The 17052-nt window shown below is 40.1% G+C and overlaps 1 protein-coding gene across 2 annotated transcripts in view; it reads right to left on the bottom strand.

Moving 5' to 3' along the window:
• The window catches only part of LOC122657534 (MLO-like protein 4), a 52095-nt gene that overhangs the window by 21950 nt on the left and 13093 nt on the right, over window positions 1-17052 (bottom strand). The gene's annotated exons all lie outside the window — the stretch shown is intronic.

Here is a 17052-nt window from a genome sequence, read left to right as displayed (position 1 = left end):
AACCCTGGGCGAGAGCAGATTTTTCCAAAAAGTCATCAGACATCTCGGAAAACCAGGCTTGATCTGAAGGAGCCACGCAATTCAAAGCCATATTTTCGGCCGCCGCAGCATTACCAGTCACCCTCTAATCATTCGTGATGGACCACTGAGAAATGAATACATCGAGATTGGCCTTGCCCTTGCCCTTATCCTGATCTTTTGGGATCATAGAAGACCCCCCTCGAGAAACCGAGCTCGAGTCAGGAGTCTTCTCTTTACCCAAGGAGACCTCTACAACCTCTGAACTTCGGAGAGGCGGAGGGGGAGGCTTAAACGATCCCTTTTTTGAGGAATCCTTGTTCAGCTCGCTAGAAGATGCTTTCTCTTCTTACCCTTATCCGAGGAGGCAACAACCTTATCCCCGGTAATTTGAAGATCCTCCTCCTCTATGAACGACGTAAGAGAGTCCAAATTGAATTCCACTACAATCAACAAAAGAAACATGAGACAAAGAAAAAAGTTATTATAACATAAAACACCTTGGGGAGGAACTCCCGAGATGCTCACCCCGTTCCAACTCGCCTATGTCCTGCACATCGATGGCTTCACCCTTGATACAATTCTTATCCGCTATCAACTTCTCCAGAGTTACCTGGTCCATGGAGTCTAACCGGGGAGTTTTGTTCCCGGCCGTAGTGTCGAGATGACCCCACGCAGGACACTCAGGCCCCACATAAACTACCCAGAAAAATCTCTGTTTCCAACCGTGGTTGGATGTGGGAAGAGAATCCACTATGGGAATACCACTCCGTTGGCGAAAATAATACCATCTGGGGTGACCACTATTCTGGTTCAAGGTGAAACACCTAATGAACAATGCTGGAGAAGCACGTCTTTTCAACCAAAAACATTTTATCAAAAAGGCACCTATACATCTCCAACCATTAAGAACCAATTGACTGGGGACAATTTTGTAATGCCTAAGGAGTTGACCCACAAAAGGAGAGAGGGGATATTGAAGACCAGCTTCAAAAGCATCAAGGATAAAACCCACCTCCTGAGGTCGAGGCTGATTCAATCTATCATTGGGTGAAGGAACTCTCAACACAATCTCCTTTGGAATTACGTAAACATTTCGGATTTCCGAGAGATTATATTCAGATAGAACGGAGGAGATCTCCTCAACTCTTTTTCCGATAGTAGGATCCAATTGCGGTTGTCGAACTCGATAACCTTTTCTCCCAAGTTGTTTCATAGCATCAAGACTAGAAGTACTGGCCAATGCCCCAGTAGAACTTCTGGGGACAAACGCCGAAACCCTAGGTGCAATGTCCTCAACTGAAGATGATCGAGGAGAAATTCCCTTACTCTTTTCCTGGGTAATCCCATGATATAATCGCTCTCCCTCATCCAACAAAGATTCCACTTCTCTGTCTTCCCAAGATGAAGAATTTCTCTTGATTTTCCCCATTTCCCCCAAAAGTAAAAATAAACGGAAGAGAAAAGAACTATAGATAGAAAAGAAGAAGAAAAGAGGAGCACTTACTTGAAACGAAGAAGATTACGGTTGGGAAAGATATGAAAGAACAGAATGACGCTGAGGCAGAACCTGAAGAAATATCCTTCACGGAAGAACTTGAAGATGAAGAAATGAAAAACTAAAAAAAGATTGAAACATTTTATACCCTTGGAGACATCTCTTATAACACTCGCTAGATTCAACTGTTCAAATAATTTTGGACGGACTAGATAGTAGGGAAGACGAAGGAACCTATACCTGGGAATAAGAGCGTTATCATTAGAGAACTCCGGGAAAAGTAAGGAAGTTCAAAAGTTAAATTTTGTGAACTTTCCATCAATCTCCCCTCAAAAGGCGCGAAAAGGCGACAGACATTTCGCCCCCACGTGCTAACCGCGGCCAATGACGGTGCATTTATAAATAACCTATAAAGGGTAGATATGTCCAAATGAGAAAAAATCATCGTCAAGATATCACCTGATGCTAGCCAATCCCAGATAGTAAACATAAACTCTGGACAGATCACCCAAACACTCCTCAAAGTTTTGTTAAAATTACACCCTACACCTCAACCGAAATGCCTCGACCGAGGTAAAGGGAGTAGGGGGCAAATGTTACACCATAATTTCTACTTCAACTCATAACTGCACACGTGGACTCACAAAGAAATAAGACTTGGAAAACACGCTTGGAAGATCCCACGTGCCCCACAGTTATAAAACTAAGTCCCACCATGGCTGTTAGAGACCCACTCATGAAGACTCCCACGTGGACCAGAAATCCCTGAAATAAAGGGGGGACCATATCAAGAATGAAAGTACCGAAAAACCGTGCTGCGAAGGGAGACCCCTGCTAACGAAGTATGGGCTGCTGTAGATCCCCACCGTTTATATAAATACAGGGCAAGTCCCTCAGAAGGGGGATCCGATGGTATTCAACATTCAATAAAGAGAAGATATTATTTAAATGCCATTCCTCTGTGTTTTCTCGATCATTCTCCATTCCTTTCAATTTTCTTTATCTGCTTAAGAATTGTGTTTGTACTTTGTAGCGAGGATTCTCTCCGGCGGAAATTCTTGTACAATAGGAGGAAACAATATATATATATATCAAACAGGAGCTCTAACATGGCGGACTATCCAAAGGGGGACACGGGTAGATAAATAGTTTCAACACTGCCCGCTCCCAGGGGGACTCGATACCGTGACCCCTGCCTCCTCTGATACCATGTTGAATTCTGTGAATACTGGCTTGTCAATGAGACATAGGCCATTATAACTTCATAATATTACAAATATGGAATGATTTACTCAATCCTTATCTAACACATTTAACATGTGCATGATGAACCTAAACACTATAGGTACAAGGACAATATTACCCCTGAACCTATATTACGACGCATACGCATAATGCCTGCAGAACAAGTCATAACTTCTCAATCAGTTACTCCGATATTGGATTGATATGATTCAATTCTATTGGAAAGCTAACTCGATCTTCCCTTATCATGTTTTGAACTCCCACAAATTCTCAATGTAGGACATTTCAAAAAATCCAGGAAGTTACTGCTACAACATAAACATGCAGTCCTCCTCACACAACAGCAACCTTCACCTTTGGCAACACCTTCTCACTTTCGGCAACATTAGTCCTACTGCCAACTAAGCCTTCCATCTTACTGATACTGATAAATGTACATAATGATTTGATGATTGTACCAATTCAACTATGATTAGCAATCAAATCTCCAGCTATGCCAACTAAGACATCTCTCTGACATTGCCACTACATTGATATTGCCTACTACCATACCAACAAAAACTCAACCTTATCCCAAGTAAATGGGGTTGGCTACATAGATCCTTGACCTCCAATCAGCTCTATTTGAGGTCATGCTTGATACAAGGCCTATCAATAAATCTTTTTTGATCTTCTTAATAGGTTTGAATCAAACAAGTACTAAGCTGAGGATTTGTTGGGCATCAATGCGATGTAAACTTTCATACCTATATCAATATAGTTTCACCCTTAAGATGAGAGCTGACTAGTTTAAATATATAAAATAAAGGGAAAACCAAAACAATGAATAACTCAACTCAACTCAGCCTTATCCCAAACACTGGCAACAACAGAAAGGAAAGAGTCCATGTAGTTGTTGTGCCCGGCCTGGGCAAAAATGTTCGGCATCTCAAGGGAAATGATATTCATCAATGGGCAGACGTGTGTATTACGTTTACGTGTTTGCTCCAATCCGGGTTAATGAAACCCGTGCGGGCTCCCTGTCCTCTTCTCTTCAGTGGCATTACTGGGTTGGACATCTATCTCTTTCCAAGGTCCAGCATATGGTTCCCAGATGTAGGACTATCTCTCGACCTAAGTGTCAAGCGTGTGAGGTTGGGAAGTACCATCATACCTTCCCTTCTCTTGATTTTTATACTTTGTTACCTTTATAGATGATCATTCTTGAATGGCTTGGCTATATTTGTTGAAGGATTGATCAAAATTTATATCTATTTTCAAGCAGTTTATCATGAATAAAGACTCAGTTTGGTGTCCCAATTGATGTTTTTTGTTTTGATAATGCTTTAGAGTATCCCAATGTGAAATATCTAACTTTTGTTCTGATCCTGGCATGATACATCAAACTAGTGTGTACCATTGCTCCCTAACAGAATGGTGTTGCTGAGAGGAAAAACCGGCATTTGCTAGAAATTGCTCACTCTCTAATGTTTTATATGCATGTTCTGAAGTTTCACTAAGTGATGTTTTTCTAACTTCTTTTTATTTAATAAATTGTATATCATCTACTGTGCTTGACAATCAATCCCCCTTTTATTGTGGTTTTTCCTCAATCATCTATGTTCGGTTTACCACCACAGGTGTTTGGAGGTACATGTTTTGTTCACAACCTTAGCCCTGGATTTGAAAATTATCTTTATGTGCCACTAGTATGTGTTCCTTGGTTATGCTCGCACTCAAAAAGCTTACCAGTGTTATGATCCTATCACGCGTCAATAGTTTTTCAGTGTTGATTTACATTCTTTGAAACCACCCCACACTTTTTTTATGAGAGTCATAAGATGGATAATGATCTTTTTAGTCCTTGGTTATCTCTCGACCGAAGTGTCAGGCGTGTGAGCTTGGGAAGCATAATCGTACCTCATTCCCTTCTAGTTTTTTTATACTTTGTTACCTTTATAGACGATCATTTTTGAATGAATTGGCTATATTTGCATACAGATCGATCTGTAATTTTGTCTATTTACAAGCGATTTTATCATGTAGTAAAGACTTAATTTGTTGAAAAATTGTTTGCTCTCTAATGATTTATATGGTGATGTTTTTCTAATTGCTTTTTATTTAATTAATCGTATATCATCTACTGTGCTTGATAATCAATCCCCCTTTTTGTGGGTTTTCCCCAATCATCTCTGTTCGGTTTACCACCACGGGTGTTTGGAGGTACATGTTTTGTTGACAACCTTAGCCCTGGATTTGAAAATTGTCTCTGCATGGTACCAAGTGTGTGCTCCTTAATTATGCTCGCACTCAAAAATCTTACCAGTGATTATGCTTTTGTCACGTGTCAGCAGTATGTCATTGCTAATGTTACCTCCTTTGAAACCACCTCATACTTTTCTGAGGAGACTCGTAGGATGGATACTGATCTTTTTAGTCCACCTAATCCTGCAGTTATTCCTCTTATTGACTCCCTTACTACTTCTCAACCAGTGCCATTACAAAAATATAAGCGCCGTCCCAAGTAGGCTTCAACATTTCTAGTTAATCCTTCATTACCACCATCCATCTTATTAGACTCCTTACCTGGGGATTCTTTCTCCAGTAACTTGCTAGTTGCTATTCGTAAAGGTGTTCGATCTTATACTCAAAATTCTAATATTGTTTCTCTTATTTTAAAGTTTGTTATCGTCGCTTATCTTCCTCCTTTACTTCGTAACTTTGCTTTATCCTTGTTTGTGCCTAACAAGTACCAGGCAGCATTGTCGCATCCTGGTTGGAAGAATGCTATGGATGTAGATATGGATGCCGTATTAGATCGTCAAACATGGTCTCTTACTGGCTTACCCACAAAAAGGAGCTTGTGCAGTGTTGTTGGGTGTATACGGATAAGTACCTTCCAAATAAATGTGTTGAGCAACTGAAAGCTCGTTTGGTTTTCCAAAGGCTACACTCAGACTTATGGAGTTTACTACTTTGAGACATTTTCTCCAATGGCTCATCTTAACGCTGTTCATGTACTTATATCATTGGTTGTTAATCTTAACTGGACTCTGTTTCAACTTGATATCAAAATGCTTTTCTCTATAGTGATCTTGAGGAGGAGGTGTATATGGAGCAAACTCCTGGGTATATTGCTCAAGGGGAGAATGCATCAAAGGTTTGTCGTCTTTACAACGCTCTTTATGGGCTGAAACAGTCTCCTCGTGCCTAGATTGATAAATTTATTAAGGTCATTGGGGGTTATAGGTTCACACAATGCTTCTTTGATCACTCTATATTTGTTCTTCATCATGGTGCCAAGGTCATTATTCTGGTCATGTATGTTGATGATATTATTATCTCTGGTAATAACTCTTCTAGAATTGAAGATGTCAAGGCATATTCACATTAGCATTTTCAGATGAACGATTTAGGGATGCTCATATACTTTTTGGGAATTGATGTAGTTCGTAGTTAAAAGGGTGTCAATTGGTCTCAGATGAAGCATGTAATTGATTATCTATTTGAAACTGGCATGTTGGGCTCTAAACCTGTTGATAATCCTATGGATCCTCATTCAAAACTTGAGACGTGTGATGACAAAGAATTTGTAGATAAACATCGGTACAGGAGGCTGGTTGGAAAACTTATTTATCTAACTATTGCTCGTCCAAATATTTCCTTTGTTGCTGGTGTTATTAGTCCATGTATGAAAAATCCTAAGCAGGCTCACTGGGATGCTGCATGTTGCATTTTGAGATAACTTAAAGGTACTCTCAGGAAAAGTCTTATTTATCGATGTCATGGTCATACTACTATACTAGTATTGTGGGCTACTCTAATGCTGACTGAACTGGTGCTGGTGGTGATCGCAAGTTTGCTACTGGATATTTCACGTTTGTTGGTGGCAATCTTGTTACTTGAAAGAGTAAGAAACAGACTATAGTGGCTCGGTCGAGTGCAGAGACTGAGTATAGGTCTATGGTGCATACTGTAGTGGAACTGATGTTGCCGAAATCTCTCATTTAGAAGTTGGGTCTTTCAGTCACCAAATTGATGGAGATGTATTGTGATAATCAAGCTGCAATTTATATTGCTAATAATCCAGTTTTCCATGAGCAGACTAAACAAATTAAGGTCGACTACAATTTTATGAGGAATGTTGTCATGTAGAAACTTATTTCTACTCCATTTGTTAACTCCAGAAATCAAATTGGTGGTATGTTTACCAAGCCATTGTTTAGACCTGCATTTCTTAGTGGCCGTTCCAAGTTAAGCATGGGAGAGATGTATATATACTCCAGCTTGAGGGGGAGTCTTAAAAGAGTGTTACTATCAACCTAAGGGTGTTTTATTGGTATTATGCAATTACTTAAAGGTAGTTCTGTACTGTTTACTTTAGTTTATGTCCTTACTTGTAATTGCACACTTAATATATATTGGTGGATGTGGGTCTTGTTGGATTTATGTGTCCATCAACCCCGGTTCGGTCCGGTTCAATCCGGTTTTACTTTTTATTGAACCTTTATATATTTTGGTTTAATATTATCACATGCGATATAAACTTTTTGAGCATTATGTGTCCGTAAGTTTTACTTAAAATGGTAGTCACGACTAGGGTTTGGGCTGGGCACCCTTATCATATGGTCGTCACATTGGGTATGCCCAGACATGTGATGTCAGGGTACGAATGCGTGTACTCATATGATCGATGTGTGTATTGGCAAAGAATCTACTTTGTCGATTCCCTCATGTATTACTGCCAGATGTAGGAAGGGATAGACATGTGTCACCGACACCCTTTACCTGAGGGAACCCTGTCGCTGCAAAGTGTGATCGCATTCTTTGGTTCATCTATAACTGAGACTCAAGTGAGTCAAAGCCAGTGTTCTGGGAATGCGTGAACACTTTGTGAGTGAAGGAGTTACTCAACATGGTCACCACTGCCCGATTGGAAAACACCAAGATTGAGATTGTTTGTGTATGATCGGATCGGAATCTGGATCCAGTGCCGTTTTAGAAATGGTTTTTACAAAATCTATTTTACATAAAATAATAGAATATATGTAATTATTTGAATAAAGTGTGTTATCGAGTTTTACGGGACCCGATCAGATACACAGACACTCTTATATGGACATGTACTATGGAATGGGGTTTGGCAGTACAAGTGTACATGCCCTAGATTCCATAATGATGGTGTTGATTAGTGGGGGGTTGTAAATTATCATGTAGGGAGTTATTTGGAATTTGCTAAAATAATTGGTTATTTATTTAATTAATGGATATGGTGCGAATTGTAATTATCCATAAATTAAATAAAGTAATTAATTATATCATTCCCTATTAGATTCTACTTCTGCACCAATTAGAAGCACTTTGAGTTTAAACAGAACTGCCAAACAAAGAGACAGAGAGAGAGAGAGAGAGAGAGAGAGTCTGACTCTTACTGGGTTTTTTATTTTTCCATCCAGGGTTTTAAAAAACCCTAAAATTATAAAAGGGACCAAAAACGCAGAGGGGGGCCAAGTCTCCACGTTTTCTGGCTGCCCCCCTCTTGGATGGTTTTTGGTCTCCCCTCTCTCTCTTGTAATCTCTTCTTCTTCTTCTTCTTGCTCTCTACTGTGTTTGAGAGTTAGGATTTTAGAAACCCAGATCTATGCTTGAAGAACTGAGGAGCATCTAGGATTGGCTTGAAGAACCTTGGCTGCACCATTGGAGGTTCAGATCTATTTACTTGGAGTACTCATTGGAGGAAGAACCATTGTATAGTGGAGGAGCAACACTTGAGGCTCATCAGGTTAGCAATTCTATGTTAATTCCTCTTGTTTCTAATTATTGATTATTTATGGGATGTGAAAGTAACCCGAATCGATTATTTTCCGCTACGCATTCAAGTGTGGGATGGATTCCCCTATCCATGCGATGCAATAGGGATGATTATTCTCTACGACATGGATCCCAATAATTTTATAGGACGTCAAAGAGATGGACTGGGCATTGGTTTGTCATACCAAACCCTACTAGGGTTCCTATAGGGCACCATGGGCGACCATGGATAACCCTAAAATTGAAAATAGGGTGCCCAAGGGTTGCCCTAGGGACAACCCTGGAATTCCCTACATCCGGGAACTCAAATTTATATTACTATTGGTTTACCATGGTGAACCATTATGATCCCATGGACCGTAGTTTCACCTACAGTGTGGTATCAGAACCACCTTTCTCACCTATGGATATCATATAATTAATTGGATGTAATTATTATATATGGGATGCATTCTTTTTATTTAAATATTCATGGTAGAATATGGATGGATGTTTTTGCACATGGCTTATAATGGTTGTAACAACCTTCCCATATGCACATGGGTGGTTACAAGGTTGTTATTCATGTAACAACCTTGCCATGTGCACATGGATGGTTATGGTTGTTGTAACAACCTTGTCCATGTAAGATGATGGAATTATATTTTTGTAATGTTTTTATTTTTATTCCATCATAGGGTTTAAAACCCATTATTCCAGATTTAATAAAAAAAAATATGTTTGTACCCTGGATTTCCTGTGGTGCCAATGGCTGCTACCAGTGGTGCCATGTGGCTGCTGCCCATGGTACCTTGTGCCACTGCTGCCCAGTATGTTTGGCAGTGTTTTTCCCTCCAAAATAAAAAATAAAAAAAGGAGTCTTTATTTGTTTTATTGTTTTATGGGTTGGAGGAAGAAGATGGGTGAAGAAATTCTTCTCTAAACTCACTTAGGAATAAATTGGATTCTATTGTGAATTTGGGTACATGTTTTCACATGAGATGTGATGTTTTATTTCTGAAATGATCCATGTGATTGTGGGTCCCATATATAATGTTACATTGTCTATGTGATTATGGGATTGGCTATCTAATAATGTGGATGGTAATTTGATGTATGTGATGCATTGGGATTATGGGTAGATGTGATGCTTCTCTCTCTTTCTCTCTCTCCCCCTTTCTTTTTTATAAACAAATGTACTCCACCCCATGGGCAGCCCAAAATGGTGGGTTGGTTTCTCCATGCGAGGTTTCTTTATTATGGAAAGGAAAGTGTATAGAATATTTTTCCTAGGTTTCTATTGTAATTTTAGAGGAGCAAGGACTCCCAGGACATGTTGATGATGATCCACATGTGGTGCTCAAAGCTTATGGAGATGCAAGTCACCTACTTTGAAGACGTGATCAGGCGGCGGAGATGATCGAGACGTGGCATCCATGGCATGATTGATGCACCCATAATTAAAAGAAAGTCATTAGTTTTATTTTTATTGCGAGGGTTCTTTAATTGCTTCTGATAAAAATGCCGTCATCCCATAATCATTTTTAATTAATGTTGATTAATTATGTTATTTTATTCCATCCATGATATGTATGTGAGAGTTGCTTAATCCCTCTTTAATCATAATACATGTATGATTTGAACTAGTCTAAGTCAGTAGACATGTCCATGGCCTCCTATTGAAAATAAATGTAGACATTGTGTGATATGACCCCGCATACGCCGATAGAACATTGCCAGGCTCGTTATCACATGGTTATCTATATTTACCTCTATCTAGATACATTAGGATATGGATAGTGAGAGGGCACTGCGGCAGTGGGCCATCTTTCATGATTCCATGATTCTAACTAATGCAATAGGTAAATGCATGACTTGGGTGTATGTCAGCCAACAGGATCTGGGCATAACACCCAGGTGACTGAAAATATTGGAAGCTCATGAGGCGGACAGCTTAGTCCACACTACCACGGCGTGTATAATGACTCCCGACAGGGTAAGTTATGCATGCACGGTTTGTAGGTATCCAATTCATTTTTTGGGTCATGAGGGAGACCTAAAACATGAAAGACCATTGATGTGTATGCTCAATTTTTTATCAATGGTTGTTAATATGCATGTGTTTTTACTTGTACATGTGTAGATTATTACTCAATGGCTGTCGTTAATTCCAACCTGTTAACACTCATTAGCGAATACAAATTAAACGGTACAAATTATGCCGATTGGTACCGGAGCATTAAATTGCTCCTGACTGCAGAAGGACTATACACAGTTCTTGATGAACAAGTTCCTCCTCAACCCGACCCGAATGATTTTGAGGCACATGAAGAGATGCAGGATTTCCTCACGAGGGATTCCAAGGCATCACTTTACATCCTAGGATCATTGGAAAAATTAGTTCTGGATTCAGTCAAGGATACACACACCTCAGGGGTAAAATGGATAAGCTTGCTGAATTATTCAACAAGCAGTTGACACATGCACATTCTGATGTGGTAAGTCAAATCCATAACTCCAAGATGTCCCAAGGGACTCTAGTGATGGACCACGTCATAAAAATGATTAATCTGTTTGAGAAACTGGAATCCATGGGGATTGATTTTGGTCTGCGATACAAGACTGATGTGATCTTGGCATCACTCACTTCTGCCTATTCACCCTTTAAGATGTCCTACAAGATGTCAGATAAGGAGATGGAGCTCACCGAGCTTGCTAATGCATTGGTAGAGGAGGAAGCTTCCTTGAAAAAGGACAAGGTTGAGGTCAATGCAACTGATATGAAGCCTTCTTCAAATGGGAAGAAGAAGAAAAAGGGAAATAAGGGTAAGCCCCTGAAACCTAAGGGTGGGAAGTCTGGCAATAAAGCTAAAGGCAAGTGTTTCTATTGCAAGAAGGAGGGTCACAGGAAAAGGAATTGTCGTGCATTCCTGGCTACTGTAAAAGACAAAAAGCCAGATGAAACTGAGTTTGCTAAAGAAGGTACATGTGATGTTTACGTTCTTTATAAGTCTAATTTGTCTTTTGAACAGACCAACTCTTGGTTGGTGGATAGTGGTTCCACTGTTTACATTTGCAATGATTTACAGGGGTTAAAGGAGACAAGGAATCTGGAAAGAAATGAGGTGCGTCTTCGGATGGGCACTGGAGCTGAAACCATGGCGATGGCAGTGGGAACTTATATTTTAAATATTAGTTAAGTTAATTTAGTTTTAAAGGATTGTTACTATGTACCCTCTTTTAAGAGGAAGATTATTTCAGTTTCAAAACTCGTTTTGGACGGATATAGTTTTTCCTTTAATTCTAAATTGATTATTCGTTTTAATAATTCTTTTGTGGCGTCTGGATATGTGCAAAGTAGATTGTACTTCCTAGATTGCCCTATTAGAGCGAATGTTGTTTCGAATGTTGATTTGAAACGGAAAACAGCTCCAATGAATTCAACATATCTATGGCATCTAAGATTAGGTCACATTAATTTGAACCGAATCAGTAGATTGGTAAGGGATGGGCCCTTAGAGTGTCTAAGGGTGAAACCATTCCCTACCTGTGAGTCATGCCTTCAGGGCAAAATGACCAAGAAACCCTTTAGCAATAAAGGTACTAGAGCCACAGATCTGTTAGAGTTAATACACACTGATGTGTGTGGGCCCATAAATATACAAGCAAGGTATGGGTATGAGTATTTTATAACTTTCACCGATGATTACTCTAGATATGGTTACATATATTTGATGCGTAGAAAATCGAAAGCCTTTGATAAATTCAAAGAGTTCCAAGCCGAGGTCGAAAGACAGCTCGATAAACGCGTCAAGTCCTTACGATCAGATCATGGAGGGGAGTATCTATCGGATGAATTTAAAGAATACCTCATATCGCAAGGGATAGTTAGTCAACTAACTAATCCAGGAACACCACAACAAAATGGTATATCTGAACGACGCAATCGGACTCTATTGGAAATGGTCCGGACGATGCTCACTTATAGTGAGCTACCTCTCTCTTTCTGGGGGTACGCTTTAGAAATGGCTATTTATATCTTGAATAGGGTTCCATCCAAGTCTATAGCTAAGACACCCTTTGAGTTGTGGAAAGGGCGTAAGCCCAACATTCAACACCTTAGGATATGGGGTTGCATAGCACATGTGCGAAAGCAACAAACAGACAAGTTGGAATCCAGGACTTCAAGATGCTTTTTCTTAGGCTACCCCAAAGGCACGATAGGTTACTATTTTTATGACCCGGTTGACCAAAAGGTCATTGTAAGTAAACACGTCACATTTCTGGAGGAAGAAATGTTGACCAAGAGGTCCGAACCTATAGTCATTAAAGAGTTATTGGATAACTCAGAAATTTCACTTCCAGAAGTGAGACCAATTGGCACACCCGCTAAAATACCAACACCTCAAGAACCTCGACGCAGTGGGAGGACAGTTAGACCACCCACCAGGCTTACGCTTCTAACCGAAGAGGAACAAACAGTGGACAAGTTCCACATGGTGTCGGTTGAATCGGATGATGATCCGATAACATACTCTAAGGCTCTTAAGGATGTTGATGCCACTAGGTGGCTGGAGGCAATGCGCTCTTAAATCGATTCGATGCATTCCAACAAGGTTTGGACTCTGGTCGATCCACCACTTGGCGTTAAGCCGATTGGCTGTAAATGGATCTTCACGAGGAAAAAGGGTGCAGATGGAAAAGTCGAAAGATTCAAAGCGAGACTGGTGGCAAAGGGCTATATCCAGAAAGAAGGTATAGACTATAAGGAAACCTTTTCACCAGTGGCAATGATGAAGTCCATCAGGATTTTATTGGCTATCGCCACACACTTTGATTATGAGATCTGGCAGATGGATGTGCAAACTACATTTCTGAATGGATTTCTTCGAGAAGAAATCTACATGCAACAGCAAGAGGGGTTATCTTCCTTAAGAGGAAGAAAGAAAAGTGTGTAAATTGCAGAGGTCCATTTATGGACTGAAGCAGACTTCTAGAAGCTGGAACATCGGGTTTGATCAATCAATCAAATCTTTTGGTTTTGATCAAAACATGGATGAACCATACGTTTACAAGAAGATCAGTGGGAATGCAGTATGTTTTCTTGTTTTATACGTAGATGATATATTGCTGATGGGTAACGATGTGGGGTTTCTTTCATCAGTGAAACAGTGGTTGTCCATAACGTTCTCGATGAAAGACCTTGGTGAAATTAGCTAATATCCTTGGGATCAAACTCGTGAGAGATCGCCAGAAAAGGATGCTAGGCTTGTCACAGGCTACCTATATAAACAAAGTCCTGGCCAGATTTAGCATGGAGAACTCTAAACGAGGAAGTGTCCTTTTCTGACATGGAGTCAGTCTTTCCAGATCTCAATGTCCTCAATCTCAGACAGACATTGAAGAGATGAAGAGGATTCCCTATGCCTCTGCAGTAGGGAGTCTTATGTACGCTATGTTGTGTACAAGGCCAGACATTTGCTATACAGTAGGTATCGTAAGTTGTTACCAATCTAACCCTGGACGAGAGCATTGGAGTGCTGTCAAGAATATCCTCAAGTACCTGAGAAGGACGAAGGACTATTTCTTGGTCTTTGGATCTGATCAGTTGTCAGTTCTGGGTTACACAGACTCGGATTTCCAAACTGACAAGGATGACAAAATCCACGTCTAGGATGGTGTATCTAATGGGTGGATGTGCCATTGTGTGGCGGAGTGCAAAACAGAAATCTACAGTCGATTCCACTACCGAAGCAGAATACCTTGCAGCTTGCGATGCAGAAAAAGAAGGTGTTTAGCTGAGGAAATTCCTATCAGATTTGGAGGTTGTCCCTAACCTTGTCAAGGGCCCTATTCCCCTGTTATGTGACAACAGAGGGGCCATTACACAAGCTAAGGAACCTAGGACTCATCAGAGGAACAAGCACGTGCAGCGAAAGTATCACCTCATCAAAGAGATTATCCAGCAGGGCGACGTGAGTATCTCCAAAGTCGACACAACTGAAAATGTGTCAGATGCCATGACAAAGGGTTTGTCTCCTGGAGTCACATGGAGGGCATGGGTTTAAAATGTATGGGAAATTGGCTTTGATATACAAATGGGAGATTGTTGGATTTATGTGTCCATCAAACCCGGTTCGGTCCGGTTCAATCCGGTTTTACTTTTTATTGAACCTTTATACATTTTGGTTTAATATTATCACATGCGATATAAACTTTTTGAGCATTATGTGCCCGTAAGTTTTACTTAAAATGGTAGTCACGACTAGGGTTTGGGCTGGGCACCTTTATCATATGGTCGTCGCATTGGATATGCCTAGACATGTGATGTCAGGGTACGAATCCGAGTACTCACATGATCGATGTGTGTATTGGCGAAGAATCTACTTTGTCGATTCCCTCATGTATTATTGCCAGATGTAGGAAGGGATAGACATGTGTCACCGACACCCTTTACCTGAGGGAACCCTGTTGCTACAAAGTGTGATCGCATTCTTTGGTTCATCTATGACTGAGACTCAAGTGAGTCAAAGCCGGTGTTCTGGGAATGCGTGAACACTTTGTGAGTGAAGAAGTTACTCAACATGGTCACCACTGCCCGATTGGAAAACACCAAGATTGAGGTTGTTTGTGTATGGTCGGATCAAAATCTGGATCCAGCGCCATTTTAGAAATGGGCTTTGCAAAATCTATTTTACATAAAAATAATAGATTATATGTAATTATTTGAATAAAGTGTTTTATCGAGTTTTGCGGGACCTGATCGGATACACAGACACTCTTATATGGACATGTACTATGGAATGGGGTTTGACAGTACAAGTGTACATGCCCTAGATTCCATAATGATGGTGTTGACTAGTGGGGGGGGTTGTAAATTATCATGTAGGGAGTTATTTGGAATTTGCTAAAATAATTGGTTCTTTATTTAATTAATGGATATGGTGTTAATTGTAATTATCCATAAATTAAATAAATTAATTAATTATATCATTCCCTATTAGATTCTGCTTCTGCACCAATTAGAAGCACTTTGAGTTTAAACAGAACTGCCAAACAAAGAGAGAGAGAGTATGACTCTCACTGGGTTTTTTATTTTCCCATCCAGGGCTTTAAAAAACCCTATTATTATAAAAGGGACCAAAAACGCAGAGGGGGGCCAAGTCTCCACGTTTTCTGGCTGCCCCCCTCTTGGATGCTTTTTGGTCTCCCCTCTCTCTCTTGCGATCTCTTCTTCTTCTTGTTGCTCTCTACTCTGTTTGAGAGTTAGGGTTTTAGAAACCTAGATTTATGCTTGAAGAACTGAGGAACATCTAGAATTGGCTTGAAGAACCTTGGCTGCACCATTAGAGGTTCAGATCTGTTTACTTGGAGTGCTCATTGGAGGAAGAACCATTGTCTATTGGAGGAGCAACACTTGAGGCTCATCAGGTTAGCAATTCTATGTTAATTCCTCTTGTTTTTAATTATTGATCATTCATGGGATGTGAAAGTAACCCGAATCGATTATTTTCCACTACACATTTGGGTGTGGGATGGATTCTCCTATCCATGAGATGGAATGGGGATGATTATTCTCTATGACATGGATCCCAATAATTTTATGGGACGTCAAAGAAATGGACTGGGCATTGGTTTGTCATACCAAACCCAACTAGGGTTCCTGTAGGGCACCATGGGCGACCATGGATAACCCTAAAATTGAAAATAGGGTGCCCAAGCCAGATTGGGGTGCCCTAGGGCAACCCTAGGGTTCCCTAGGGACAACCCTAGAATTCCCTAAATCAGGGAACTCGAAATTATATTACTATTGGTTTACCATGATGAACCATTATGATCCCATGGACCGTAGTTTCACCTACAGGTCTCGACTAGACATTCTCTCTAGCCGTGACTTTCAATCTCCTCTCCCTCTCGGTTTCTCTTCTCTCTCAGTTCTCTCTTTGTCCTCTCTTCTTATTCTCTTCCTTGTTTGTTTGTGGCCTGGTTTCTTTGTCTTAATATTGTAACACATACCACCTCAAACAACTTTCTCTCACCTTATCATGTATCGACGCTACTCCTAAATTAGCTCTAATTTGTTAATTCCTTATTTTATGTTTTTATAATTTTACTACTTATCCATCTTAACATCCTCATTCCAGCCACACAAAATTTGTATGTATGTTGTTTCTTTACTGCCCACAATCAGCTCCATACATCAATGTCAATCGTTTAACTGTCTCATAAAATTTTCCTTTGAGATGTAAAAAATACATCGATCACACAACACTCCAAACGCACCCCTCCACTCCATCCACCCTGCTCTAATACTTTGTACAACATCATCCCCTATTCACCTTTTTAATGATTAAACATACGTAACTACAATTATCACTTGGCAGTATCTCCTTACCAATTAATTCACTACCCCCACTTTCAATCCTGTTGTTGCTAAAGTTACTCCAAACATTACTCCGTTTTTGTTCTACATATCTTAAAACCTCTTGATTCGAAGGTAAATCTCCATAGTTCCAACTTGG

Source organism: Telopea speciosissima, chromosome 4, assembly GCF_018873765.1.
Source record: "Telopea speciosissima isolate NSW1024214 ecotype Mountain lineage chromosome 4, Tspe_v1, whole genome shotgun sequence".
Lineage (NCBI taxonomy): Eukaryota > Viridiplantae > Streptophyta > Magnoliopsida > Proteales > Proteaceae > Telopea > Telopea speciosissima.
Note: the sequence above shows the minus strand (reverse complement) of the source record. Positions and strands in the feature narration are given on the sequence as shown.